The 25,184-nt window shown below is 38.5% G+C and overlaps 1 protein-coding gene across 1 annotated transcript in view; it reads left to right on the top strand.

The window, feature by feature from the left end:
- The first annotated feature begins 3,871 nt into the window (after nt 1–3,871).
- Nucleotides 3,872–25,184, top strand: part of MEI4 (meiotic double-stranded break formation protein 4) — a 229,459-nt gene continuing 208,146 nt past the window's right edge. The window contains exon 1 of the mRNA XM_082729639.1: nt 3,872–4,275. The gene's annotated coding sequence lies outside the window, so the exon portion shown is untranslated. The remainder of the gene's footprint in view (nt 4,276–25,184) is intronic.

The raw sequence follows: 25,184 nt of genomic DNA, 5'->3' as shown, positions 1-25,184 counted from the left end.
CAGTAAATCCAATGGTAACAGAGCAGTCTGCACTTCTGAAAACTTCTCTTTCATCTCCACAGAAGGCTTTCTTAGATGTGCCTCTAAAGCCCCTTTTCCAAATTGGTAACATGCCTCAGTGATTTCCAGGATTAGCCCAAGCTTCTTTTTTACCTCATATTTTCATAAAGTATAATTTTTTCCCTAATAGACTTAAAATACTTTCTGTGGTATTTATAATTCTTGTAGATTAGTCTAATTTGTTCCTTATATCTTTCACCAATTCAGATGGTAAAACTGTGAACACTTTAGTTAAAAAAAACAACAACTCTGAAATTCACTAAAGTACTGCTCTGAGAAAACAAAAAAGCTAAAAACCGAGTTTATAATCACATAAATTAGGAATCAATATTCATATAAAAAAGAATTATTCACTTTACACATAGATTTTTGGGGGACATATTTCTTCTAAAAGCCTAACATTCTCTGTAAATTCCAAATGTAAATTTCCTGTAAAATACTTTTTAAAGTTCTTCTTGAATGCAAGTATTTAAGTAAAGTAACATATTTTAATTTGGGGGAATAATTATTTTTACCGTATGTGACTTTAGGTGTGTTAAAGAGATGTAATTCATAGGTGTAAAATTTCTTTCCTCAGCTGTATTTGTAATCTTTCCATTTTTCTATAATTTTAGACTATAAAATACAAAATCAAGTGCTTTAAAAACATACATCGCTTATTTTTTTTCAGGAATTTGATCTAGGTTAATGGTCTTAAACATTTGGAAACTTTTATGGATTATGCTCTTCCTTGAAGCAGATACCAACCATTCTGATAAAGGCTGGGAAATGTTATAAGATGTTATCTGTACTATGCTAATAATTATATAAATGACAGTATAAATTATTTTTTGTGTTAACAGTATTTGAATTATTGACGATAATGATAGGAAGGATTTTGTAGTATAATATTAATTCTAATGGCCATGAGATCAAAATCTGATGAAAATTATGTTAGGGTATTAGATGAATTTGAGAAAAATATAGGACATAGAATATTGAGTTGTAACAGATATGGAAATGAAATTAAAGAGGTTGTTAAAGTTATCAGCTAGAAGTCTAACCAAGAGACGTGGCTCCAAAAAGTCTGATGAATGGTTAAACGACATGAAAGATTTGTAGAATTAGCTGTCCCAGATACCACTAAGAATGTTAAGACATTAGTGGACAGAATGCTCTGATCAAGGACTAGAATTAAAGGCACCTGCTAAAGAGGGATCTGGCTGGCTTCCCAGTTGTGCTAGAGTGGAAGGATTAAGTTTACTCACTTTGGAGTAAGATGTGTAGGAGTCCTAGCTACTCATGCACAAGCCAAATGTCCTTGGATGAATAACCAATTTAAATTTCAGTTTTCTCATTTAAAATAAGGATTAAAAACAGTACGTGGCCTATATGGATTTTGTGAGGATTAATTCAGAGATAGCCCATGATTACCTGGCATAGCAGGGATGTTCACTTTGCTCTTTATATTGTCTTAGTGGTAAAATTCGGTTCCCTTACCACACAGCAAGATCATTGGGGAAAAGGGCTTTTTTATACTTTGTACCTAACATAAATGTTTCTTGAATTACTGAATTGAAACTCAGAGGTAATAATTTTCTCCTGTGTAACTAAATGGGTGTTGGCCTAGGGATTATTGATGTTTCTGTTTCTTAATAGAAAAGCTTACTACCATTTCCATAATTTTATATTAAAAATAATGTAAATTACTTTAACAATAACATTTTCTAACAAAAAGCTTTTTAAAGATATACTTTACATTCTTATTTGAAATTTTTAGATATTCTGCTCTTTATGGTTAAGGTAGCTGTTTAAAATTAATATTTTCTTTGATTACATTTTTTAAAGATTTATTCATTTATTTTAGACAGAGAAAGAGATAGAGAGTATGAGCATGATGGGAGTGGCAGAGGGAGAGGGAGAGACACTTGAGCAGTATTCTGCATTGAGTGGAGAGCCTGATGTGGGGCTTGATCTCAGGACCCTGAGATCACTACCTAAGCTGAAACCAAGGGTCCATAGCTCAACTGACTATGTCACCCAGGCACCCCTCTTGATTACATTGTTTGCTTTTACTTCATCCATTTTACTTATTTTAGGTTGATGTTGAATTAGCTAATAATAACTTAGTATTCTCCATCTAAGGTTTTATATTTTGCACAGAGGTAAACAATTTCCTTTTATGTTTTTATATGGATCCTAAACATTTCTACATAGTTACCATAGTACTTCCTCTGCTATATATGGATTGGCATTTAATGAATTTACTTTACTGAAAAAAAAAAAAAAAAAACCAACCTGTTATGTGAGACTAACATAATTTTTTAAGATATTCTGTTCTGCCTGTTTACTCAAGCCTCCTTCAAATATTCTGCATTTACATGCAGTGAACAAAAGGAAGAGATAAGAGAGCTTAGGTGCGTCTTTGCACATTTTCATCTTACTACCCTTCTTTATAAACTCTTTTAGAAAAGTTGTTTGGGCCATGGCACACATAGCTGAATCACAACATTTTTAGAAAAGTAGTTCCAAAAGGCACAAATTAAATGTTTTAAGATATTGGGAACCCATTAATTTTTTCATTCAACAAACATGTACTGATTATTTATTACATATTCCCACTAGGAATGAGTAATACAAAAACTAGCATGAAAACTTGTACAATTTTCACGAAAGTTATTTTCCATTATACACTTTTGTAAAATCTGTAACCATTCCATCTTCAGAAGATCAAAGAAAATTGTAAATATACTCAGGTTAATAAGTTAATTGTAAATAACTCAGGTTAATGAGAAAAGATACACTTTTGTTAAAACTGACTGCAGTTTTCATAGGATTTCAGTGATTGCACTATATTTTGATGGTTTGTTTACCCATTTGTTTTAATTACCAGACTACACTTGTAAAGGGCAATCATCATGCCTCACTCAGTGTCTGGCACAAGATAGGAGTTCAGTCCAATTTGCGTAATGAGTGAATGAGTGAAATTGAAGAGCATTTCACATATGCGATACATAAGGCAACTTTGCAACATTTCCCCTATTTGACTCTTGATTATCTCTGTGATAGATGAACTATGGCTGGATTTTACATTTCTCTAATAGGAACTGCAAATACAGTAAACCATTAAACTAGTGTTCATTAATTTGGAGTTCAAGATAATTCCGTCTGGGCTTACCTGAAATTTACCTCTGCAGGATTAATGAAGACTGACGCCTTAAACAAATTACCGTAGACTTAAAATCACTGACTCTAAGGGGCAGATGGTTAGAACAGTGATGCTCTAAAGAAATGTACAATAACTGACTGCATGCAAATGGGTGTCTTAATCAAGAAAGTTCATCCATTTAGTAAAATAAACTGAGCAGACCTCCGCGTAGAAATGATCGATAATTGATTCTATAAATACATGTTGAAACTTCTACCTAATGGCAACCACGCACGGTGTGTAATACTAAAGAACACCCCAAGGCATGTATCCTCAGGCTGCTTAGAAGCCAGCTGGGAATGTAAAATGCCAACGAATTTTGGAACGAGGCAAGGTATACATGATTTAAGAACAGAGATTAAAACTACAACGTGAAAGGTAAAAAAACTGAGCCAATCCACTCTATAATAATCATAATTTCTTGTAAGACCCCGAAATTTAATTTCCCCTCTGGACAAAGAACAATTGTTTCGGAGCCCCGCGTTTCCTCAGTTCTCCGAGTTCTCCCCTCCCCCACGGAATCACGGCCTCTCTCTATCTCTCTCCACAACGAGTCCGGGCGAGCATTCCTTCCTCCTCAAGGCCTCCGTTTCTCTTCCCGGCTGGCCAACCCGAGGGGGCGCACTTCTTCGGAAAGCGTCGACGGCGCGTTTCCTTCCCTTGGCAGAGCCGTCCTGAAGAACTCGGCGACGCCAGGCCGAGCTCGGCGTGAGTGCTCACCCACCGCCTCCGGGGGGTCCAGAGCCGCCTCTTGGGAACAAGCGGCCCACGGGGCGACGGAGCGACGGAGCGACGGGCCGAGCGGGCCGCGGGGCCTTCTGGGGCTTGTGGTCTCTCGCCCCGCCCCTGCCCACTTGCCCCGAGGGTAGAAGGCAGGGCGAACTGGGCAGCGTTCCACGCTACGAGTCGGACGCCTGGCCGCGTGGGCAGGCACTCGGGCTTCCCGGGCTTCAGCCCTTGAGCTTCCTTGCCGGCCTGCACTGGCTCCTCACGGAGAGCGCCCTCCTTCCTCTGCAGGAGCCCCGAAGGTAGGTAGGTGAGGAAGCACCCTGCTCGCTTGCCCTTGTCCAGCCACGAGGGGCTCGCCGTACGCATAGGGTCTCCCTGCCTTTGAATGGCCCGGCGGTTGGACCTACGATCATGCGACTCGCAGCGCGCTGTCCAGTCCCGCACACTGTTAGGGTTTCCCTTCACCTACTTAGGCGGATCGGGCCTGCCATGGAGCTTCCGGGGTCACCGGAGCACTGGCGCCGAAAGTGAAGGGTGTCTGTGGTGTGTTCCACGCCTCTGAGCGTGTTTAAGCCTAGCTTGACCACCAGAGTCGTTCCTCAGGTTCTGAGGAGGAGAGGGCAGACCTGTTTTTTTTTTTTTTTTTTTTTTTTTTTTTTTTTAAAGATTTTATTTATTTGACAGAGATCACAAGTAGGCAGAGAGGCAGGTAGAAAGAGAGAGGAGGAAGCAGGCTCTCCGCGGAGCGGACAACCCGATGCGGGGCTCGATCCCAGGACCCTGGGATCATGACCTGAGCCGAAGGCAGAGGCTTTAACCCACTGAGCCACACAGGCGCCCGACCTGTGTTTTTGAAACCCTTGCTGGGGTTGGCAAATCCATTCCCTGAGTAGATCTTTAAACGATCACCTGCTGTATTGGAGGGACTTGCATGAAGTGCTGTAGGTGTCAAAGATGGGACATACATGACTTCCTCATTCCAGGACCTCACGGACTTGTGCTAGGGATGGATATGTACATGCCCAAGAAACATTCAAGAAAAGGGTGAACCTGCATTAGAAGGATCAGACAAAATGCTGTGGGACAGAGAAGCTTCATGGAGGTGGGATAAGTATCAGATATTTGGAGAACAGGGGAAGAAGTTGGGAATTCATTGCAGAGAAGGGGTTAGTAAGAGTAGAGGCAAGAAGCCAGGCATGCATGGAGAAAACAGAATGTTTCAGAGTGGTTAGAGTGTTTGAAGTAGCAGGAAATAAGACGGGAGAAGTAGCTGGGACTGAATTATGAAAGGCTTCAAGTAGCTTGGTAGTCTGGAACCGAGGAAACATGTTTTTGCACTTGAATTCCATCAGGATCCGTATATTATAAAGAAATGTACTGTTGCTTAATATTCATAAAATGCTTATGATGTTGAAAAAAATACATAATAACATGGACTCTGTTCATGAGCTGGGCGTATTTTTCAATAGCGGTGTTTTTGTCAAATTAATTACACACACACGGATCACTTTCTTGGGTTTTGTTCGTGTTGCCTTTTTCCTATTTAAAATCTAGAGAATTTACAGCGTATCATGAGGCTGCAATGAGATTCAGTTCCTTGGCAGAGATTTGTGATTTGTTATCCACTATTCTACTTGTTTTTATTTTGGAAGACTTACTGCTTTAGAAGGGTTTTAGATCAAGGGCGATAAAAAGCATGTATAATTTGGAACATGTATAATCTGGATGACGTTTTTTCATGAATGATGGAGGGAATACCAGTATTTGGAACCAGCTTTCCCAAACCAGTATTTTGGAGGCTTTGTTAAAACTTAGAAAATGCTATCTTAAATATGTTTTAGTGTCTCTAAAGATGTTAGTAGTCTACTGGATATTGTGGTGAAGTTCAGAGAGAATATTCTAGTTATTTCATGGGACATGTTTATGTCACATATGCATTAAACTACTTGAAAAAGATCCTTGAAGTTGAACGTCATGAGTCACACTTTAATAGAGCCAGTTAAATTAGGCCTGGTCATTTTGGAGATTTACTGAGGGAAATGTATGACTGCACTGTGAGAAGTGTTGGAAGGAGTGAAGAGATCAGTCAGAAGGTTGATGCGGTAATAAAGATAAGAGGTATTAATGGTTTGAGGAAAACATAGACACATCTTTAGATTCGGTTATAGAATTGACAGCGAATTATATTGAAGGATAATTGGGAGAGTCGTGCCTTTAAGTCAGAGAGCAAAGTGTTTTAGGAATAGAGGAGTGGCCATTAGGGTCATATTAGTGATCTGATGCTGCAGAGAAATAGAATGAGGATTTGCAAATAATAAGGTTTGGCAATTATGATGTCATTTGTGACCTTGGTAAGAATAGCTAAGGTGAGTGGGGGTGATTAGAGAAGGTTTTTTCTTTTCTTTTCTTTTCTTTTCTTTTTTTAAAGCTGGGAGCAACTTGAGTGTGGTTGTAAAGAGATAAAAGTCAGTACAGAAGAAGAGATTGTAAGAGCAGAGAAATGGTTGGTACAGAAGATTAGGTGTTGGTATGCAATTAGTGCATATTCTTAGAATATTGAGTATGGTATATAAGCACAAGAAGATGTTGGCTTTTATTTATTTATTTATATATATATTTATTTTGAGGAACATAGCACAGAATAACCAGAGCTTTCTTGTATGCTTCCAGAGTACCTAGGATCCAGCTTGCTTACCTATCCATTCATTCGTTAGATCAGTCATCTAATATTTTTCAGCACTTACCATGTGTTAGCTATAGGGATTCCTGCTCTGAGCAGACAGATAATGAGCTCAGTGGAGCTTGTTTGTCATTGAGGGACACGGAAAGCAAACAACTAATTAAAGAAGGAATTATCCAGTTGCAGTTGTGGTAACTGATGTGAAACAAGAGTATGGCATGTTAAAAGCATATGTATACATATTAGTAAATATTAGTAAATATTTAGTAAATATTTACAAATATTAGTAAATATTTGGCTAAGCTGGTATTAAGAGATCTCTTTGGTTTCTGAGTCAGCCTTCCTTTCCCCATGCTGCCTCTCTGTTACCATCTCATTCTTGGTGCTCTGTTCACTAGGTTGGGCTCAGTCTCCCCTCTCATGAACACTTGATGTGTATTTCATCAGTGGATCGGTGGGGTGGCAAAGCTTTCAGGAACCAAGACTTTGCGAGGTTCTTTCTCAATCCAGTTACTGCTGCATTGTAGTGACTAAATATGCCCCAAATGTCCATTTAATTTTTTTTATGCTATGTTGATCACCATCAGAGAAAGGAAAGGGTTTTGGGAATGGCAAATCGATGGTCAGCCACAGCCACCACGGACTTAGCCTCTTAACATCCTTTGGAGGAACCAGAGCCAGCACAGATCCTGTCACTTCTTATTAGGAATTTTTGGTAACAGCCAATGAAAGTTGGGTTTTGTTTTCTTTCATTTAAAATTTTAATGTTCTCTGGGACAAGTGATGAGGGAAAAGCATCCACTCATGTTTCTGTCTGTAGGGAAGTGAAAGTACTGTTGCTGCTCTGATTTTGCATTTATATAGCATTTGAACGTTAGCTAAGTGCTTTTACCATCAATTTTTTTGTTCAATTTACAAGAAAGCCTAAAGTCACCCCTGTCAAAATTTGTTCAGTGTTATTCAGAGAAAAGGATTGTTTGTAAAAATGGGCCTTCTGTGATGTGGAAAAACTCTGATCCATCAAAAGACTAGATATAATGTAAGGCAATGTGTCGGTAGAAGACATTAGCCACTTGTTACCTTTCTTCACAATGAAAGATGAAAAATAAACAACAAAAACAAAACATAGAAATACAACCCTGCAGGGAGCCAACGCTCTTATGATTTGGTTTGTACAATATTCAGAGATGTTTTATGAGCGACAATATGTGTCTTTATATTTACGTCCTTAAAGAATTAGGTTTTATTTAGAGCAACTGTTGGCAAACTTTTCCTGTATTGGGCCAGATAGTAAATATTTCAGACTTTTCAAGGCCATGCTGTTTCTGTGGCAACGACACAATTCTGAAGCTATAGAACTCAAGAAGCAGTAGACAATACATAAGAGAATGGCTGTGTCTATTTCAATAAAATGTTGTTTATACAAGCAACAACCCCCCCACCCAGTTTTGCCCGTGGGCCATTATTTGCCAACCTCTGATCTATGGCACTTCTGAGATTCTTTACTGATGAGGGGTGTTATAGATTAGAGTGACTGATATTCAGCTCAATGTTCTGTGAAGGCAGCAATGGACTTGTCTTGTTGACTGTTGTATCCCTATGTCTAGCACAGTGCCTGACAGAAAGGAGATAATTAAACTTACCTGTTGAATAAAGGAACGAGTAGCAAGGCTATCTGATGGAAAATTGCCTAAGTGTGGGTTGATGATTCTGTACTCAGATTTTCAGCCTATATATGTATTCTATGGTACTACAATTTTGGGTACAGCATATATGTTGCAGTTGAGTGCTTAGTTCAGAGAACTAATCCAAGGGGATACACGAAGAATGAAAAAAGAGCTGGTGATACAAAATGATATTAAAAAACAATAGGTCTATGAGGCTCCGCCAATAAAAATTCATACTACACCCTTTGGAAGAGACCTGAGAAAGAGAATATATTCCAACCTCTTACCCAGGCTACTGCTTTTCTTGTTTTTCCCGTTTTGTGTGCCTTGCTAGCATGTGCTAGATGTTCTCCTTTGGTCCTCCACATTTCTCCACTCCTCCATCCTTCAGGTCCATACCAGCCCCTACTCCCTCCACAGTCTTAACAGTGATGCTGTAGGATGAAAAGTCAGAGTCCCTGTCAGGTTGTGCTCTCTCTCCCAGTTCTGGTGACTGCTTCCTCCTCTCATACTTTTAAGGTCTAAAGGAAATGAAGGATGGCCTTTCCCTTTTCTGTTGTCGCTGGCCCCAGGATATTGTTACCCCCTTAAGTTGCCCACACTTTTAGAAATAGAAATAGTCTTTTTATTAAACTGTCCTCATACTACCCAAATTATGGTACCCTTAGCTTTCTGCCTGGACCCTGATGGCTATAGTATTCCCACCAGTTTTTTAAAAGCACCTATTGTATATCTGGAGCTCCTAGAGCTCATTTGGGATAGTTTTGTGATTACTTGCTTTCCTGTGAGTCCTATCCCTGCATTTCTTGCCAGCACTGAGATGAGCTTTCTGCCTGGACCCTGATGGGTATAGTATTCCCATCACTTTTTCAAAGGCACCTATTGTATGTCACTTAAGTCCCCCAAAGTCAGTGACTGTGGCTTCTATTTCTTATGGTTAGAGAATCTCAAGGTGAAAGTGGTCCAGGAAGGTGATCCATTTAACTTTTCTGTTCAGAGTTTGGATCCAGTCTGCCCCATCCATATCAGAGCTTATTTGTGCCCGAACACCTTCCACATAAGGGAATTCATTACTTCTAATGTTCTCTCACACATCTTTAGACACATTGGACTGATAGAATATGTATACACAACTTCCATCCACTGACCTTATCTTCTTCCTTGAGGTTTCATGGAATACATCCAACTTACGTTTCATTCCTTTCTTCTTTAGACAGCAGGTTTTTGAGTTCCTTTACTATCTCCGTTTACAAGCAGAGTGCCTAGAACAGAAGCTCTTTTTCCATGTGTTGTCTCATCATGCTCAGTTAAGCATGAGGATGATAACTTTCCTTGGAAGGTTTGCTACCTCCAATGAATAGAAGGATCAATATGTCCTCTTTCTTTGCTTTGCAGCTGTAAGAGGGAACGTGATTTGACTCCACTCCACACTTTCCTCCTCTGCCGATTTCAGTGTTACATGCCATAGGCACAGCTGTCTTTGACAACGGCTTAGTTTTCTCCTGTTACCAAGTTTATCTATATTTAAAGGCTGTCTATCAAGGGAGTGAAGTAATTTACAAATTGTAGATCTCTAGAGGGCTATGTCTACTATCCAATTTTCTTTTACTCTTCTTCAAATGTCAAAAATACACTGATCATCCTTTAATTATTTTAGGGGGCATGGTTAAAAGTATTTTGCTGAACTTTTTATTTAGGTTTCAAATCTGAAAAGCATATATCAGTAGACTCACAGATTCTTTCACATTTTGTTCCTTTTTTTTTTTTTTTTTTTTTCTGGACAGTCACTCTCTCTTATGCCCATTACTATCTCTCTTGCTCTTGCTTTTGGGCAATATAACAAAATATATTGAAATGCAATATTTTTTGGTTAATAATCAAACTAACTTTAAGGAAACTTTAACTTTAACCTTCTGAAGTAGGTTTTTAAGTATATTCTACATGTAAGTCAATTTTTATAATGAAAGTTCTATTTATTTTTTAACAAGCCTCTAAAATATCGGTCAGCTTCTTTAATTCTTCCTTCTGATTTATTCAGTGAGCTCATTCCCCATTTCATTTTTGATTAGATTGGTTTCACCACGGCAGAACTCAGGAAAATAAATCTGCTTGTATTTAATGTGTGCTTTAGTTTAATCTGGATGAATAGAAAAATGAAAACAATCCATTAGAAAGGACTGTTGATTGTTAGCAAGATACGACTTTCTTAATCTTTAATATAATTGTTTGGAAATATATTGCAAAGGCTGTTTACTGATTGCTTCTTTTCCCATGCCTTTCTTCTGTTTTCATGACTGTTTCTTAAGAGGTTAAAAAACAAAACATATTTGTGATTCTTTTCAAATTCCTCAAATGGGTTTTACAATAGTAGATTGTTTATGATCCATTTCTTTTTATCTCTTGGAACAATGGTAGGAGAAAGCTACTTTCTCTTCTGATCTGTTTGTGTACTTTGTCTAAAGTTCTATTATTCATGCATTATCTTGTATTTTATTTATTTTCTTATTTGTCTGCCTCCTCCAGTAGAAGAAAGGCTCCTGAGGGAAGGGGCATACTTATCTTGAATGCCTGGCACAACCAGTAAATGGTGGTGAACATTTGTTGTCAGAATATAAATTGATCATGACCAGTCTGCCATTTTACAACAGGGAAAAAAACACTTATGTGGTTCTCAAGAGGTTGCTGCTTCCTAAAAAATTATTTCTCTTATAAACATGACTCTTAAATAGTCAATTTTTATAAAGATTGTTTTGTCTTTTAATTAAAAAAATCACCCACTGTCCACCATCCATTTATTTGATAATTATTAAGCATTATTTCAGATATATAATGAATAGATTTAAAAAGTTTCATGTATTTCCAATAAGCTGTCTTCATAAAATCAATTTCCCAGAACCAAAATTGTGTACTTCAAATGCTGCATTCATGCAAGTAACTATAGGATAACTGAGGATTGGAAATGAGGGAACCGTTACAGTTCAAAAGACCCTGCAGTACATTTCATACTAGATTACTGCTGGTAAATAATAGACAAATTCCCAGTTTCCCAGTATATTCCAAAAATATGACTCGTGTGTAAAATCACTGAGAAAGGCACTGATTCAAAGTACATAGCAGGAAGCTGGCTTCTTTAATTATTAGTGTGCTTACTTCATTTCAATCACTCATTGATAAAAAGCTGAGAATCAGTATAGTATTAAAGACACCACTTCAGAGGTCGTGTGGTCTGAGTAAATGTGTCATCAGCACTGTTTTGTACATTTTGTACTTTCCAAGTCATTTGTGACTGGGCTCCATTCTTCACTGACCTAATATTGGAATCGTATTGGAGTCTTCCTTCACTCCCTCTCCCTCTCCAGTTGGCAGCAAGCTGTACCATTCCACAAACATCTTTCAGAGCCTCTCATCTTCTGTGTGCTCACTTTCAGTGTCCTGGCCTCGTTCACCTTCCAGCCCTTCTTTAGTGTGTGGTGCAAATAGTTCTGAGCTCCTTCCTACCCAGGACAGTCTTCCTCCTAAGACCCCCACTGGGATCATTTCACTCATCCACCCAGAAGACCACAGCTATTTCTGTCTGGCCAGTCAGCACTTCTGGCTGACTCTCAAGACCTCAACTTCCCAATGTTACATTATCTCCCTTTATTTCCTAAAATAACTTATTCTTTAGTCGAGGAGTTCTGGTCTTCTCCCACAAATTCATTTGTCATTTTCTGCTGTCTGCTCGTACTGTTCACTCCATCTGAGGTGCTCTTGTGCCCCCTTTGCCTCTCTGAATTCTAGGCATCCTTCAGATCTTCCTGGCCTGTTCCGGGGGTCCTTCCTCCTCCTGTTCATGTTGGCCCATCTGTGTCTCTTCTCTGAGCTTTTAATAGATTGACAGACCTGTGGAATTACAGGCTTGGGAAACAGTGGGTCTAGGATCAAATCATGGCCACATACAGTCTCAAGTAGACCAAGCATTGCATTGAGTGTTTATTGTGTACCTGATAGAGTTCATAGGGGTCACGTGCCTTAACTAATTCCATCTCCTCAGTAACCTTACTTATTAAGTACTACCTTGATTCCCATTTAACAGATGAGCAAACTGAGACACAGAAAGGTTGAGCAATCTGTCTAAAGTCACTCAGCTAGTAAGGGACAGAGGTAGGATTCTTGGCTCCTGAACCTGCTGTCCTAGCCTCTATACTATTCTTGCCTTGTCAAGATATTTTTGAAATCAGTTTTGATAGGGATTTTTAGGTTGACTGATATCCATTTTACTCTTTCCTCTCTCGCTGGGCAGTCTTTGGAGGAAAAAATTGCTTATCTAACAGTGCTTTTGGAGTCGGTATGCCAGCATGTGTATTTTGTGTGTGCGTGTCTTGCTGTGGTGACAGGCTGAGATGGGCATCTAGATAGACGCAGAGTGACCACAGGGCAGTTCAAAAGGCCTACTTCTATCCAGGTTATACTTAAGTCCTACACCCAAGCCCAGAAAACATGTTGTAGAAAGAAGATGTGCAGAAAGATAAATATTAAAAAAATACGGTTTTACCACTTGTGGGTTGGATATCTTTTAGAAAGCTGCCCTCTCTGAACTTTAATTTCGCTAGCTCTGACCACTGATACTAAATTGTACATTGCAGGATTATTAAATGAGATAAAACTATTGGGAATTTAATGAGGTACTGGATATAAAGTGAATGCGTGGTGTCCAGTATGCAGAGGTGTCCAAGAGATATTTATGTTTTCCTTTGAGGTTCCATACTCTAGCCAGACTTACGGCTTTCCTCATCCCTGCTGCTGTTCTTCCCTTTGCCTATATAACCAAGCAGGCCCTCATTTCCACATTGCTGTATCTCCTTCACTTCTCCTATCTTCCATTAGACTGTCTTCTTCATGAAGCTCCCTGTGATCCCTTAGCTGGCATTAATTTCTCCTTTCTGTGAAGTCTTTCACTTCCAGCCCTTTATTGTAGTCATTCGTGTACAGTGTGGTTTAATCTTTCCCACTGAGCCCGGTGCTAGCAATAATAAAAGATGAAGGCACAGTCCATGTCGCTGATGAGCTCACTTCCCGTCCAGTAGGAGAGAGAGATCCCCACCCCCTCACAGGACTGCTGATAGGATTTTGTGATGAGAACATTTCCAGAATGCTGCGGAAATGCAGATGAGGGTGAAGTTAACAGATCCAGGATGAGGAAGGAAGGAGCAGGTAGTCTCGAAGATTTCGGACAGGGGCATTGGATTGGGCCTTGAAGGGTGAGTAGAGAGTCTGCAGGCAGGGGATGGGCAAGGGTGTTTCTATCAGAGAGTGAAGTTCACAGACAAAGGGCCAACATCATGATAGTATGTACTTTGTTTGGGAAGCCATGAGAATCCTCTGTGGTTAGATTTGCCACCGGCAGTGGAGAAAAGTAAAGCTCGAGGATAACACTGTTTTTGGTTCTCAATAAATCAGTTGTATGACTAGAGATCTAGCTTAAAAGCAGTTTTGAAAAAGAACAGATTTTTAATTGTTTCTTATTATGTCCATTTGAACCATCACGGAGAATGACTGTTCAACAACTTGCACTAGTTTTGCTTGTTAAGAGAAAGGTTCAAATGTGATGACTGATTATGTTCATCGCCAAATTGGAGTTTAAGTGCTAGATGTCACTGAAGAGAGACTTTGACCAGACAGAGAATAATCAGAGGAAGCTATCAGAATGAAAAGAGGCTCAATATTATGATGTTATAATGGGTATAGGAGACTTTATAACCCTTTGCTTGCTTCAGATCCTTGGAGGGTGAATCAGGAAAGTGGACTTTATACTGTTTTGCTTTCAAAGGTGGACCTGGGATTCATAAGCAGAAGTTATAGAGTATCTGGAAGGAATTTCTAAGAACTGATCATTAGGTATTCCAATTTCTAATACTATAATGTCCTTGCAGACTGGGTAAGATTCCTGATTCTCTTATTGGGTGACAGACTAGATCATTTCTTCTGATACCAAGCTCTTGGGATTCTGTGACACACATTCAACACAGTTTTGGAATTAAATAAATGTTACTGTTGAGTCATGCAAATGCTGTTATTTAAAGTATTTTTTTCCTTTTGTCTATGTGTCTTACTAGGATTTTCTAACAGCACTCAGTACACAGATATAAAATATAGTGACATCACCCAAGTTTTTTTCTAAAGTGGAGGCTTCCTTTTATCATTGAGGTCCATTCTTTTTTTTTTAAGACATTGAGGTCCATTCTTGAATGTTTTCTCAATGAATAATATATGTCAGTTTATCCAGAAGGACAGAAGAGTGGTGGCAAATTAATCTAAAATCATAACTCACTCTCTACCATCTAGAAGCATCTCCAGATTCCAGCATACAGATACAATTTTCTGTGGTTATTTTTCCTTCATTTTCTATTAATACAGACATATATGCATAAAATACTTGGCCCAGATAAGAAATATCTGGAATACTTTTGCTCATTAAGAAGTAATTTAAGAGTAATTATGAGATTTCTAGTTTAACTCCTTAATTTTTACGTAGAAAGCATATGTAAATATGTGTGTGTGTGTGTGTGTGTGTGTGTACACAATTGAGTACTTGCATATACACACACATTGAGTGCAGGTGCAGATTATTAGCTATTCTTTCTCATGCTGAAAGACTCTAAATTTTTAATAACTGTCTCGATTAAGAAAATGTTGATTTTTCTTTCAGTAGTTTTAAATTTATATATCACATGTTTAAAAGATGAACTTTTATGTATATTTCCTGTTAGTAGAGACATAATATGAAATTATTAGTCTAAGAAGCTGACTATTTAAGTGTTTGTTATTACTATTATTGTTAGTATCATCATGTTGTAATTTACTATGCTGTTCCCATTCAGCTTTGGACATTGAACTCTTCTTGCCACGGAGTAAGAATAAAGGCAGAGATGGAGAAATGTGCACACATCTTCTATATATACATTTTCTATGCAGGCTCTCCAGTATATGTACCTGCATAAGCTAAATGTTATTGAGCTTTTACTCTGTGCCAGGCACGGTGTTCAGTACTTTACATGGATTATCTCATTGAATTCTCTCAATAACCCCTATGAAGCAGCTCCTATTATTTGCCTCCCCTTAGATAAGCAAATTGAGGCTTGCTAGAGGTTAAGTGCACAAAGCTTCCAAGTGGTGGAGACTGGATTTTAGCGAAGCTATCTGATTTCGCAGCTGGAACTTTTCCTTGCACGCTGCACTGCCTGTTGCGTGTGTAATCTTAGACTCAGAACTGGGTATGGCCAGTCAATCCACGTAGCTTTCACATCAGTTTTGAAATCTGTCTTCATCTCAGAAAGATGGCCGTTAAGCCTCTGCTTGAGTAACTCCAGTAATTGGAGTTTCATAACTTCACAGGACAGCCCATTCCTTTGTTGGACAGCTCCCGCACTGGGTATCTTATTCATCTATTTACTGGAAACTTGTTTCCCTGTAATTTCCATATATTAGTCCTGGTTCTGCCTTCTGGAGGATTATTGAACCCCTCCCTCCCTCCCTTCTTTGGTCCAGCAGCCTTTCAGATGCTGCTGCGTGCCTGGAGTCTCGGCTTCTCCAGCAGTTTGGTGGGCAGTCTCCAGAGCCCTTGCCCTCAAAATCACACTTTCTGACAGTCCTGTTTAATCAGTTGCTGCTGGCAAGTTGTGGTACACAGAGATGGACTCAGCAATTGTCACATGGTGGCAATCAGTATGCTAGCAAGACTTCTGGACTGAGGTGTAACACCTAGGTTAAGGTATCGGAGCTACTGCTGACCATGTGACATTGGGCAAGGGGCAATGAGATGAGCTTCAGACCCTCATCTGTAACACAGGAATAATAATTACCCCACTGTACAGCATTAAAATGGGGGTGAAGGAAGATGGTGCTGGGAAGGTGCTCTGTACACAGCCCTTGCCTCTAGCCTATCAGCTGCCCTCTCTTCAGACTGCTCTTCTGGGCTCTTCCATGTCAGCATAACTTGTTCCCTCACCTCCTTTGGCAGCTTTGTTTCAAAGTCAGCTGCTAATTGAGGCCCTTCTTGACTACTGTATTTAAAATTGCATCCAACCGCTTACTGTCTCTCTCCATCTTGCCTGCATTAGTTCTCTCAGCTGTGTTTATTACAATTTGACATACGTGCATTTTACTTATTTATGTTGTGAGTCTTCCCACTAGAATATAAGCAGTGGGAGCTCAAGAACTCATCTGTTTCTGTCACTGCTATATTCTCTGGACATAGCAGGTCATCAAAAAAATACTTACTGAATAAATGAATGTATTACGATCATGTTTATGTCTCTGATGTGGTTTGACCCTCAAAAGCACAATGAGATGGTTCCCAGTTTTTATTTTTTTTAATAGAAGAAAAGTATAGCTGGTACATTTATGAATAGTTTTTTTAGTGTTTCAATTTCGTAAATTAATTTGTCAGTTCATTTCCATGTGCTACAAGGGTATTTTCTGGTGGAACAGTTATCTGAACTGGACTCCTGGAGTGAAATACTAGAATCTTAATTTCAAATTAAGAAGTGCTACTGAAAATGAAAAAAATATATATATAGTTTATCACTGTCTTCTGTTTCTAATGACTCAGGGTCAGAGTTTGGTGGGTAAATGTATATACCTTTTTATTTTAAAGTAACAACAACTCACTGAATTTCCTGTTTCTTTGCTCACTGTAGCTATTCACCATCCTGACTTCTAATTGATAGTTTTTCTTATAACCACAAGACCTCTGTCTCATAGAATTCACAGTCTTACTTAGTTGGCTATTTATGTGTTAATATGGGTTTTTGAGTTAGTGGATGAAGGGGAATCAATAGGACAAAGTAGGCAGAAATGCTGATGTATTTAGGTTTTATAAATAGAGAGTAAATAGGACCAAAAGGGTGCTGAGATCTCAGCTTAACTCCCAGTTTGAACAGAGTCTAGGAAACCTGCTACCTGCACAGGCAAGAAGAGTTCTCAGGGTTGGGTTAGGAAAATCTCATTCATCTATTTGAAGTAGATTGTGGGGTTAAGATTACTGGGGTTGCAAGGAGTGCTGAATTTCCAGACTGACTGCCATTTTCTGTGGTTTAGTGACTTGCACATGGAGCTCACTGGTTGCCTGGTCGTAATGGACTGAAGGAACTGAAGTCAACAAAATGTCTGATTGTGACAGGTGATGTGTCTCCTGGCAGGTTGAAGAGGGAAGAATTTCCTCATAGAAGAATAGTGCCTTGGGATGGGGTGGGGGGGAAGGACACTCTTTCCTTACCCAAGAGAGTTGACTCTAGATCTATGAATTATTGACATGCTTCCTTGTGGTTGAACATTTGCACATCCACTTAGATCAAATAATGCTGTCAGCAGTTAGTGCTTTGTCAGACTGTTCTGAATTTAAACTTGCGGAATCATGTTTGGTAAGAATGCCTGAAAAATCCCACAGCTTCTTATTTAAACTTATTTTCAATTTGCTCTAAAGTGTATTTTAATCACAAAGGAGCTTTCAACAGCATGCTATAAATCTATCATTGCTAAATACCGAAGCATTGCAAGTATACTTGGCATGGGAGAATAATGTCCAAATGAATGAATTTTTTATTTATATCCCATGTTTTAAATGGAAAGGAGAATATGTTTTAGAAGAATCTGTATTTGTGGTGGAGGTCTGAAGATGTCTATATGATTTTACAATATATATGGGAATTAAACAAAATAATTCCACTAGAAACATCACAGGTACAAGGCCAATGTAAACTTTTAATTAATAAGAGAAATCATGATAAAAGCTTTTGTTAAGTAAACAATTACCCTTGTCTAGGAAAGTGAACATTTTGGGCACAGAATTAACTAATTGTTTTTCTAGTTATACCAGAACTGCATTTGGATTCAAGCTTACTAATTGGGTGTCAAGGAGGACATTGATCAATGGAATGGTTAGACTAATAACATTGGGTAGGAGAGAACAAAATAAGGAATTATGTGATATCAAGACTCGTTTCTCCCTTCCAAATAAACGGTAGTGGGATGGCATAGCTGTAATATTAGCACCAGTACTAGTGGTGATAAAAATAACAATCTTTGAGTGCCAGGAACTTATATGCTTTACAACTGTGTTTTACTTCAGTCTTTAGAACAGTCTTATGAAAATGTTACTAACATATTTTTCATTTTATGGATAAAGTGAGATGCAGAAATTACTTTGTCATTCAACTGGCAAAGGACAGAGCTGGATGTGGCATGCAGTCCCTCCCTTCTAAAGTCTAGACCCTAGATCCTCTGCTTCCCAGTCTGACTGACGCTATACCTATTTTGTCAGACCCTCTTGTGAGAGGGTATTGGTGGAGGAGTAGATGGGGGAAGAAAGCATAGTCCCTGAGCCCCAAGGAACCTGATCCTACCAGAAAGGAAAGACAATAGCAGCTGGTTAATGATTAAGAGCCAGCATCAGTGGCTCAGGTGACACGATTTTCTCCATAGTTGTTGAGAAAAGGGAGAATCAGCTATGGGCTGAAATGGTTTTTAGGGAAGGCTCTCTGGAAGAAGTGGACTTTGGTTAATGCCTTAAGTGAGGTATAAACTCTTCGCCACAACACATTGGATCCTTCAGTGTTCAGGTTCTGTTAAGAATTTTATGAATGTCTCCTTCATGGACCTCTAGCCTTGTTTACCTTTAAACAAGTAGTTCTAGGGCACCTGGGTGGCTCAGTTGGTTAGGTGACTGCCTTCAGTTCAGGTCATGATCCCAGAGTCCTGGGATTGAGTCCCGCATCAGGCTCCCTGCTTTATGGGGAGTCTGCTTCTCCCTCTGATCTTCTCCTCTCTCGTGCTCTCTCTCACTGTCTCTTTCTCAACTAAATAAATAAAATCTTTAAAAAAACCAAAACAAAAAACCAAAACAAATAGTTCTAATATGTGTATATGACCCTTGAACAACGTGGGAGTTGGGAGCACTGATCTTGCCACACAGTTGAACGTTTGAGTATAATTTTTGACTTCCCCAAAACTTAACTACTAATAGCCTACTGTTGACTAGAAGCCTTACTGATAACATAGTCAATTAACAAGTATTTTATATGTTCTATATATTACATGCTGTATTCTTAAAGTCAACTAGAGGGAAGAAAATGTTAATTAAGAAAATCATAAGGAAGAGAAAATGCACTCCCAGTCCTGTGCTGTTAAAAAATCCGTGTGTGAGTGAACTCGTGCAGTTCAAACCCATGGCCTTCAGCAGTCAGCTGTGCTTTTTTTTTTTTTTTTAAGATTTTATTTATATATTTATTTGACAGACAGAGATCACAAGTAGGCAGAGAAGCAGGCAGAGAGAGAGAGAGAGAGAGGAGGAAGCAGGCTCCCCGCTGAGCAGAGAGCCCGATTCGGGGCTCGATCCCAGGACTCTGGGATCATGACCTGAGCCGAAGGCAGAGGCTTTTACCCACTGAGCCACCCAGGCGCCCCTCAGCTGTGCTTTTGATATTGCAGTTCACTTCCAGAAACGGGCTTCATTTATTGCATATCCCTCCTAAAATGTGTAAGCCGATAATAAGTTAATGTTATCTTAGTATTAGTGATGTCTTAATATCAGCTCATTCATGCTGTCTTCTGTATAGATGTGGGGGCCATAGAGTTCAGAGAGGTGTTTAGGAAGAATTGGAAGTGTTCTGCTGGAGAGAGAGCAAGGCTGTGCAAAGACAGCTTTCCACATTTCAGGGTCACACCCACAGTAAGTACTTTCTTTAGCAGTTGTGTTGATCTGACTGTATTAACTATATAAATTCTTTATTCAAATCTCATCTTTGGGCCCTTGTTTTAAAATCACTATAAGATCATTCAGTCATCCCAACAGAAAATAAAATATAAAATGCATATATGCTATAGCATCTTAAAATACATAAAAAGGAATAAGGAGTAATATAGCAAATATCAGTATATTCAACGTCCAGCTTAAAAAACTGGATTTTTGCAAGGCAGAAGAAACTCATCCTCTTTTTTATTTTACCCCCTTCTTCCGCTGCAGAAGTATTTATAATGCTAAATGTGAAACATATCTCCCAATGAATTTCTTTGTACTTTTTCTACATAGTTATACTTCTCAGCAATATATATTATTGTTTATATGCATTTTTAATTCTTCCTTTTTTCTTTTACTTATGAAATTCATCCGTTTTGATGTGTATAGCTTTGGTTCATTCATTTTTTATTGCCCAGAAGTATTTGATGGCACAAATATACCACAACTTATTTAGCTATTCTTTTAGCAACAGATACTTAGATTATTTGTAATTTTTATTATAATGAAGTTGTGAAGAGTTTTGAACATATCTCTTGGTGAATATATGTGACAATCTTTCATATGTTTGCAGACCATTTTATTAACTTTTCTGTGACTTGACCATTTATCTCTTTTGCTCATTTTTTCTTTATTGATTCATGGACAAGCTTTAGATGTTATGATTCCTCACCCTTTATTGACTATATGTGTTGAAATTTCTTTTCCTAGGCAGTGGTTTATCTTTTTATTCTTTTGCTATTTTTTTGATGAACAGACTTTTAAAATTTTAATGTAGTAAAATTTGTCATTTTTTTCCTCATTATCATTTATGTGTCTCTAGTTAAAGAAACCTTCCATATTGAGGGAGTAAAATTTAGTTTAAAAGTTCTCCTTTTTTTTTTTTTTTTTTTTTTTTTTTTTTTTTTTTTTTAAACATTTTATTTATTTATTTCACAGACAGAGATCACAAGTAGGCAGAGAGGCAGGCAGAGAGAGAAGAGGAAGCAGGCTCCCTACAGAGCAGAGAGCCCGACATGGGACTCGATCCCAGGACGCTGGGATCATGACCTGAGCTGAAGACAGAGGCTTTTAACCACTGAGCCACCCAGGCGCCCTAAAAGTTCTCCTTAAAGCTAAAGATGAAAATATCAAGAATGACCTTTTTTTAAAAAAATGAGAGTCAAAGTTGGGTTACCTGTAGTTAACATATCTTTTATCAATACCAGTTTACTTAAAACAGAGCCCACTATTTTATGATATCTACTATGATAAATTTTCTGTTCAGACTTAATATTTTGTTTTTGTAAAATGAGAGTTAAGGGGGGGAGAAGAAAACATGGATAAAATATCAGTGTTCACAGAATTCTGATTATTAGTGTATATATTAATAAAAACCTTTCACCTGCAGTAAAGTGATCATTCATACGTGTGTACACTCCTTCTTGTGCAGAAAGTTCATGGTAGCCATGAGTAATTCAGATGGGCTTTTACTAACTCTAATGGAGGAGGAAGCAGAGACTTTGGATACAATTTCAGTAGAGTGATCCTGAGGTATTCATTCTTATGGCTGTCTTCATGGCCTTTTCAAGCTTCTCTACTTAGTCATATCATCTTTTTTTTTTTTTTTTAAGATTTCATTTATTTATGAGAGAGAGAGAGAGAGCATGAGAGTGCGGTGATGGTCAGATGGAGAAGCAGACTTTCTGATGAGCAGGGAGACTGATGTGGGTCTTGATCCCAGGACCTGAGCCAAAGCAGATGCTTAACTGTCTGAGCCACCCAGGTGCACCACTCATCATCATCTTTCTGATCTTAGTTGTACAGTGAATTAATGGCCCGAGTTACACAGTCGTGGTCTTGCCAGGCCAAAGAGAGCTTATCAACAATGCAACTTGGGTTGTCAGTATCCAGAATTCTTAAAATCTTGTTGTCTTTCCTGTAACCACTCACAAATATAAGGACTTATAAGAAGAGAGCTTCATAAAAATCATTGTTTTATCTCTTGATGTCTCTTAATTTACCTGTCATCAGGATCTCAATGATTTATCTTCATTTTTATCATTACCAGTCATAAATTGTAGCTTCACTTCACTATAAAATGATTGTAACTTTTATAATGATTTACTGTTAATAACAATTGCTACTGATTTCAGAAAAGGATAAAAAACCCAGTGATGCCCTCAGTAAGATTCCTGAGTGGTATCTGCATGCTCTGTAGTAAAGCAGTAATGTCATTGGATGTTGGCTTGGAGTATTCCAGGCATTCTCTTTCTTAGAGACCCACTGAGTATGTTTAAGAGCTTTTGGGTAGGGGCCATAGAGGCGTGGATGACCCCATGGGTGTCATCCTTCATACTATGATTTTATGATTTAAAAAAATATATTTTATTTATTTATTTAATAGGGGGGTAGCAGAGGGAGAGGGACAAGCAGACTCTGTACTGACTGTGGATCCTGACATGGGGCTCAGTCCCACAACCCTGAAATCATGATCTGAGCTGAAATCAAGAGTTGGATGCTTAACTGACTGAGCAACCCAGGCACCCCTATACTGATTTTGATTAAATCGCTTATAAGATTGAAATAAGCTGAATTTTTAACTATCTTCTGCCCCTTATCCCCTCTTCCATTATTATGAACTTTAAATAAAGCAAGGAATATATCTAATTCATCTTTGATCAGATTCTAACACAGTTTTGGCCTCTAGTCTTATATATACTCAATATGTTTGTGGAACTGAATTGCTGTTACTGACTTGCCATATACCAAACAGAATGGTTATTAAAAGTCTGACCACATGTTTAGTCTTTGAGGTAAAAATAGAAGTTAGTGGTCTATAGAATGACGGCTGTCAGGCTTATGATCAAGACCTTTGAATCTCTTTGATCTGCTTACCCAAGAAAATTCTACAAGAAATATTAAGAGGTTTATCTGAAGTTAATTGATTCTTGGGATATAATGTACATCAAATACACTACATAGTATATTTGAAAGTTGCTAACAGACACTTAGGAAACACTTATTAAATGTTGGGTATTATCGGTTCTTAGGATTGGAGGACTGAAGCTCAGCTCTGGTTAAAGCAGGTTTTTATGAAGTTGGGCTTCATGGGATATGACAGAATATCCTTTTGTCAGTAGTCTAGTCACATATGTATTGTTCAGATTCAAAATGGAATTTAGACTCTTTCATTTAGCACCATATAGGGTGCAGCCTCAGTGTGGGTGGGTATCAACAGCTAATCCCCAATCACATGGGGATTTTGTAGGGTTGGCTGCACAGTACACAGGAAAGAGCATGTGCCCTGATATCAGACCTGGGCTGTAGGATTAAGGACGAGTGTATAAAAATGTCTTGGAATTTCAGTTTCCTAATATGTTAAAATAGAAAAAAAAATATGATATGGTATGGAGGAGTGGAAGTTAAGAAATACTTCACAAGATTATGGTGTAATGAGCGATGAGCCTAAAATATGAATGATTTCTATTGTTTGTTTTAGGGCTGATGGTCATAGCAATTTGGGAATAGACCATTGCTTAGAGATAGTAATTAGTCTTTTGAAAGTGTTTTTCCCAGGAATAGAGTATGGCAGTGGGTCTTTAAGTGTAGTCCTCAGACTAGCAGCATCAATATGACCTGGGAACATGTAAAAAGTGCAATTACAGACCTGCTAATCCAGAAATTCTAGGGGTGGATCCTGAGAATCTGTGTTTAATGAGCCCTCTCTGTGAGTGTGAGGCAGGTTCAAGTGTGAGACCCACTGAAATAGAATAGAGGAGGAGGAAATACCAATTCTGTTTTTGGACTGCTTTTTATTCTCTGCATTCATGAAGAGCCACATTTCCATGGACTGCCTTTCTCCCCGTTGCTCTTTGTTGGCCTTCCATTCTCTGAAATGTAGCAGCAGCAGCAGGTGGTCAAAGTGGAGTGCAAGTGGTTAGGTTTTTTTGCTTAACCTTTTGTCATGTCCTTCCTTTAAAGGATTTGTTCCTGTCATTTACTGTCAGGTAGTGGAAAAACAGTAGAGCCACTGAACATTGGATACTTTGCTTTCACATGCACAGATCACTAGCCAAAATTCTGAGGGAACCCCTCTGCAGATTTCCAGAGCTCTTTTGCTATTTAATACTCTACTCGGACCAATTCTTGTATGTCGGACCTCTCTAAATTCCCATCTCAGTTTTCTCAGTTCACTAAGATATACAGGCTCTGTCTGGGTTCTACCTCCTTCAACTGTGGCCTACAAACTGCCTTCAGCCAATAGACTGTGGTGTGGGGCTCACTTTGTTTGTATGCCTTCTGTAGGGAATTACTGCCCTGCACTGCTTTCTGTCCAATGTTTGAGAACTGTTGATGTATATTTTTTGTTTTGTTTTCTAGTTGTTTTAAGGTGGAGTTTAAAATCTGGTCCCTTTAAACTCCATCCCTGCTAGGAATCCCTTGTTTTATCAAGGTACAATTTACATGCAATGGGCTGGAAAATATTACCTGTACCATTGATGGCTCTGACAACTTAACACACCTTTGTATCCCACCCAGCCTCATATCAAGATATAGAACTTTACCCGAGCTCTGAAAATCCCTTCAGTCTTCTTTCCTGCTAATCCCTTTGCCCTTCTTCTTCTCGCCTTAATGAAACATTCTTATTTTGTCTGCCATTGATTAGTTTGTTCTAGAGCTTCGTTTAAGTGGAAACTTAGAGTATGTAAACTTTTGTGTAAGTCATTATTCCCTCAGTATAATGTTATGAAATTTATCTACAGTGTTGAATCTATCAGAAGTTCATTCCTTTTTATTGCTGAGTAGTATTTCATTGTATGGATATACCAAAATTTGTTTGATGAACACATGGGCTATTTCCAGTTTTTAGCTATTATGGATAAACCTGCTATGAACATTCTTATATAAGTCTTTATGACATATATTTTTCTATCTTTTGGGTAAAAATGGATTTTCTGGGCTATAGGGACATGTATGTTCAACCTTCCAAGAAACCTTAGAGTGAAAGGTGAAACCTTTACCAGAAATGGTTATGCCAATTTGTGTTTACACCAGCTACACATGAAAGTCCCTGTAGTTTCACACACTTGTTATTTTTTCAGCTCC

The sequence above is a fragment of the Mustela nivalis genome (genome assembly GCF_964662115.1).
Source record: "Mustela nivalis genome assembly, chromosome: 5".
NCBI lineage: Eukaryota > Metazoa > Chordata > Mammalia > Carnivora > Mustelidae > Mustela > Mustela nivalis.
The sequence above is the reverse complement of the archived record's forward strand: the minus strand, read 5'-3'. Positions and strand labels throughout refer to the sequence as shown.